This window comes from Sinocyclocheilus grahami, unplaced genomic scaffold (assembly GCF_001515645.1).
Source record: "Sinocyclocheilus grahami isolate Dianchi unplaced genomic scaffold, SAMN03320097.WGS_v1.1 scaffold270.1, whole genome shotgun sequence".
In the NCBI taxonomy this organism is placed as follows: domain Eukaryota; kingdom Metazoa; phylum Chordata; class Actinopteri; order Cypriniformes; family Cyprinidae; genus Sinocyclocheilus; species Sinocyclocheilus grahami.
Window position 1 is genome coordinate 1462520 of NW_015505449.1, and position 6200 is coordinate 1468719.

Sequence of the window (6200 nt, forward strand, 5' to 3'; positions counted from 1 at the left end):
TATAGTCTCAACTCATATATTCAATTATTCAATTTCAATTTCTCAACTCAATAATTCAATTTAGAATAAAAAATGGTAAAATAATAAAATATAATTTATAATTAATTTTAAAATAAACTGCAAAATGATTAAATATAATTGTAATAATAATTGATAGTAAATATCACATGATAAAATACTTAAAACTACATCTTAATACTGCTGACATTGTGTCTTGACTATTAAATCTAAAAACTGGTCCTATCGAACAAATAGTAAACAGAGCTGAACTATCAACAGAAAGGTCACTGGTTAGATTATCAGGCAATGCATGAACTGATAAAATATTGCACTTAATTATGTTGCCTGCAATTTTTTATTCAAATGTATATATGCCCTGAATGCAATTTAGGTCAGTTTGTAAAATTGAACAATAATAATAAAATCTATATAAATTCACAGAGAGTGAACACCTCTCATTCATTAAATGGCTGATTAAAATCATGCATACGAAATAATTCATTCTTGATGAATGGTGAAGGGGGGTGTATGGGTCACCCATCATAAATTCAGTTGAAATTGTTGCCCAAACATATACACCTCCTAATGGAATAAGAGCGAGAGGTACAGCGAGCACAATCTGCATGGACACGTCTGGAAGATGCTGTAGTTGGACATTGACAGTGCTGAGAAAGACCTAACTGGCCGCACACATGAGCTCATTCCAGAGCTATGCCGCGTCTCAAGGCCGCAGGAGCCTCTGAAACATCCCACACTCCATTTCTCGTCTGCGCCGAGACTAGCTCCGTCCCATCCAAAGGTGAGGAACGTCATCCAAAACCTCAGAGGAAACACCACTGCGGCCGCTTTTCTACTTTTCAAAACACAGAAAACTGACATGCTTTCATTAGTCTTTCGAGAGTAAACAGAGAGATGAACGATGAATGAAATCTAATACCGTTACTGATACATACAGCCAATATGCACCAATAAAAACCACAAATTTGATGACTCTCCATCATTTGAAGGCCCCTTTAGAAAGATTCACCTGTTGTGGATGTTTATGGGGCAAAGCTTCCAATCAACCGTTAGGCCAAAAACATTCACGCAAATAAACATGCGAATATTTGACTCATGTATTAAAGCACACAGTACCACTGAACATACATAATTTGCACTTTTGCATCATGGCAAACCTCAATACTCAAGGGCCTACACATAAACATGAAGCTCAAGCAGTAACAGGGTTGGGCACTATTCAATGTTAAATTGACAATTAAGCGCACTGAATGTTTTTAAAATTCCAATTCAGTTAAAGGCCACTTTTTTCAGATTTCTGCCCCAATTTACAGTCTAAGAAGTCTGCCTGCAGGTCTTGGAAAATAATACTGGGTATGATGGACACAGACTCTTATTATTTAACTATAGACTATGATTTCATCCAGTCAGAGGAAATCAAACATATTTGATATTTTGAGTCACTTTTAGAACACATATATTCGTTTAAGGTAGCAAATGGAATGCAATTCGAATTTGAATTTAAAGGGGTCATATGATGCTGCTAAAAATAATATTATTTTGTGTATTTGGTGTAATGAAATGTGTTTATGCGGTTTAAGGTAAAAAAAAAACGCATTATTTTCCACATACTGTACATTATTGTTTCTCCTCTATGCCCCGCCTTTCTGAAACGCGCCGATTTTTACAAAGCTCATCGTTCTGAAAAGCGAGGTGTGCTGTGATTGGCCAGCTAATCACAGAGACAAAAATATTAAAAGCCATTATAAACGAGGCATTTGTTTCATCCAGTGGGGACATAATTATGGATTATAATGACTTATACTGTCTTTTTATGTGTTGCATCGCGCCGCGTAAACATAAAACCATGTCTGCATTTGTGATCGGAGAAATGACAAACAACAAGCCCTACTCTACACTGCCCAAAAAACGCGCGTTTTAATCATCAGTGGCAAATTCTTTAAATATAAAAAACGTACTTGCAGTCTGTGAGTCAGAACAGCCGGCATTGTAGTCTACTCTCCCAGGATCAGGAAACAGTCCTCCATAAAATGTGCTGCACACATCTGAATATTTGGGTTGAAGTGTTCTGGAACAGTGTTGTAAATACAACTTAACCACTGATTTCTAGTTGTGTCCTCTTTTGGAAGGCCAAACAAAGTAGTTTCGCTTTCACAATGAAACATAGCGTCACACACCACGGCCTTGAGGGAGCGGCGGCCGGGGGCTAGAGTGAGCGGAGGCCGGCGGGCTTGAGAACGGCGCGGCCGGTGGATTCGACGAAGGAGAGTCCGGCGGGCTTGCGGCAACCACGTGACGACCCCGGGCTGGACTCCGCTTCGTCCACGGTGAAAGCCGATCCGGCGATCAACAGCACGAAGTTGATGTATTTCCTCAGCGACCAGCACTGATCAGCTCTAGGCATGACGAAGCAGATATCATCCTCTTTTGGAAGGCCAAACAAAGTAGTTTCGCTTTCACAACGAAACACACAGCGCCTTCATGACATGGCGGCGGCGGCAACAATAATACAGCGAGAATAAAAGTTATGCCTTCTTTCTTTGCGTGAACATTTGCGCGGCGTTATGCAAATCTTCCCACACAGTGATGTAGACATGTGGGGGCGTGTTAGAACGAGCCGTTTTAGGTAGGCGGGGTTGACTCTTAACTTTTATAAAGAATATCTCTTTGGATTTGAGACTTTAGTCTTTGCAACTTTACAGATCTTCTTTATGCACAAGAGCCTGTAACAATCCAAAGAGAAAGGAAAAATTGAAATCTCATCATATGACCCCTTTAAATAAGTGGGAATTCACAAGAAATAAATGGGTGTAATATTTAACTAGAAAAAGAAGGTTCATCAAGCAAACTTTAAATTATGGCTTGCCTGAAAGTGTAAATAAGTTTAAAAGGTTTGAAGGTTTTATAGGCCAAATGGATATAAACAAACAAACAGAAATGTACAAAAACTGCATTGACAAAGCTGAAAGAACACTTAATTTTCCAGAATGCCATTGCCTCTTGAATTTCTTCGAATTGTAATTCAGTAAAATCCACCAGAAACACCAAGGTCACACTTTTGAATGTGTGAATGGATAAAATATATAACTTGACACCTAAGTTATGGTTCTAGCCTTTAAAGGAAGTGGAATGCATTCAATGAAGCTCTAATGCTCAAGTCATGCAAAGTGATATTGTCTGTATCAGGGCTTCACAGGTTGGCAGGTTCATGTCCCTTATTCTCACTGCCTCCTCTTTCCTTCCCGGTATTGTCCTACATCCTGTGGACTACTTCTGCAGCCTGTGCCACAACAGCACCAACAGGGACCAACTGTCTTTACAGCCAGTCTGTCACCACAACATTTGTCCGCTAGTCCGACCTCTGCAGGTTTACGGCTGTTCCACTGGAGCCTGTGAAGAATGGCCAGTTATCAAGGCACTGGAAGTCCCATTCTGGTCTCCAATGCAGTTGATTGGGAACCTCTTGGAACACAACAATCGTTGAACACCGACATCATTCAGGTGTAATATTTAAGTTTAATTTAAAACTACAACCAGGTAAATTTATGATCCAAGCATCAATTTTGCAAAAATATTGTTAGGCGCCGATTATAATGGAACGCAAGTTGCCAGAAGGTGCACTATGCCAAGTATTAGTGCAAAGTTTTCTCATTCAGTTCGACTACTGTCATGATGCAGCAAGAGTTTGAAGGGAATCTTACTGTGCAATTTAGTTATAGTAGTAAAAAGTTATAGGTCACCTGTAAATAAATAATTCTGGTATCGCTTTATTTTATAGTGTCCTTGTTAGACGTCACATGTACTTACTAAAGTAATAACAATAAATTGTGCATAACTACATGCAACTAACCCTCATCCTAACTTTAACCATAAAGTAGTTAATTAATATTACTCAGTACTTAAATGTCATGTAATTGCTTAATTACATATAATCACACAGTAACAAGGACACCATAAAATAAAGTGTAATCAAATTCTATTTTTATCTATATACTGAAAGAAATTGATTTAGAAATGATTTTCACTTAATTAACTGCTAGTAAATTTCAAAATACTTACAGAAATTACAAGTAATGTTAAATTAAATGTGAAATTTTGATGTAGATGACATTTCCTTGTAATAGGTTTCAGGTTTTCTTCAAAAATAGCTTTTCTTGTTTATTATGTAGAACTTTGAAAAATCATTTCTTACAGTATACAATAAAAGTCAATGTTGTTTGGTTCCCAATGTTCTTCAGAATATCTACTTTTTGTGTTCCACCACAAGTCAGTCAGTCATACAGGTTTGAAATGACATGAGAGTGAGTTAATGATCACACATTTCCATTTTTGGGTGAACTATCCCTTTAAAGTTAGTTAAAATATTTAGTTAGTTACCTGAATAAAAACATAATGGCTTTAATGGCACAATCCCATTCTTCAAAATATATTGTGTGTGTGTGTTTTTTACTTCAAGAAAGTCTGTCATACAGGTTTGGAACGACATGACGGCATGATTAAATGATGACAGAGAAAGTTCATTCAGGCCATGCACACTACATAGTTATCCTGATGATTTTTATGACTAGCGACAGTGCATTTCTGCAGTCTTGCTTTTGACAAAAGCACAGCACAATGTCATTTGATGGCTCAGTCTTGCTTTGAGCTTTATCAAAAGCATTTCGAATTGACTTGACGTGCCGGTCCATTTGTCTGTCATGCCTCACAAAAGACAAACTGCTGATATCGACACCAAAAAATGTTTCATATACTAATAGCGAACATTAACAAGAGATTTACTGACTCTCTCCGCTTTAAAAGGCCCTGTGTGTAAAATAAGGTCAAACAAACTGTAAGTAGCCGGGTCTGATTCGACATACACAGCTCCAGAAAATATATGGCACCAGATTTGAGGTTTCAAAAGAGACGTTAACAGCAATTCTACTGGCGACAAGTGCTATTACTGATGGCACCAGCGCCGGAGACGGATTACAGCCTGCAGGGCCAGTGAGAGTGACGCTTTGCGGCTGTACATCTGGGATTGCGTTTAAATTTCCTTAAACACAGTGCGCAAGAAGCCAAAACTCTTTTAATTTAAGAGCAATTAAGTGGATCAGAGCCCCGCTCCCACCCCGTCCCACTTTCCTTGCTTCCCCTTCTCTCCGTTTTCACCCTTGTTTTATTAGCTATTTCCTCCCTTCCAGCAGCAGCGTGAATGCTCACTATTCCCTAAAAAAAGAGCACACTTTCTAACACTTACATTAGGCTACATAAACACACACAGACAAACACACAGGAAGACCACCGGGACGAGGGGGGACCGAGGCCGGCCTCCCCAGCAGAACTGAAGCACTCTGAGCCGGCTGTGTTGCTCCATTTATGGGCGGTAATTAAAAACATCCCGCGGTAATTTAATAGCGCTCACAAGCCAGAGACACAAAGTCTGCTGGCTTTGCCCTCTGAATAAATAACTTGGAATGGGATCCGTATACAGCTTATTTGTTCTTCTCCTTTCTCCTCAGCATGAATATATATTTTCTTTGCCTTGTTGCGTTTACTGACAAAGAGAAACTTCAGGACAAAAAGCTTTCGGGCAACACTTCATAATAACTTTATGATATTAAGAGCCAGGATAGCTCAGTCGGTATAGCATCAGACTTTTATTCTGAGGGTCCAGTGTTCAAGTCCCTGTTCAGGCGAAGTGCAATCTTCTGGGGAAGTCGTGGCCTAATGGTACGAGAGTCGGTCTCGTAACCCAAAGGTTGTGGGTCCGAATCTCGTTCCGGGAGAGTGAATGTACAGTGCTCTCTTCCACCTTCAATACCACGACTGAGGGGCCCTTGAGCAAGGCACCAAACCCCCAACTGCTCCCCGGGTGCCGCAGCATAAATGGCTGCCCACTGCTCCGGGTGTGTGTTCACGGTGCGTGTGTGTTCACTGCTGTGTGTGTGCACTTTCGATGGGTTAAATGCAGAGCACTAATTCCGAGTATGTGTCACCATACTTGGCCACATGTCACGTCACGTCACATGATAACTTAGCAGTCAGTCATCATGCATTATTAACAGACCAATAAATTCACATTCAAGAAAGTTTGAATTGCACAAATACATATAAAAAACAAAAGTATATTAATTTAGTAAACATTTGTTATAAAACTACACAATGCATATATATATATATATATATATATACACACACAC

General features: G+C 39.3%; 1 non-coding gene across 1 annotated transcript; it reads left to right on the top strand.

The window, feature by feature from the left end:
- Positions 1-5623: 5623 nt before the first annotated feature.
- trnak-uuu (transfer RNA lysine (anticodon UUU)) lies at positions 5624-5696 on the top strand. The gene has a single exon. It is a non-coding gene; the product is annotated as a tRNA-Lys (tRNA).
- The last annotated feature ends 504 nt before the right edge of the window (positions 5697-6200 follow it).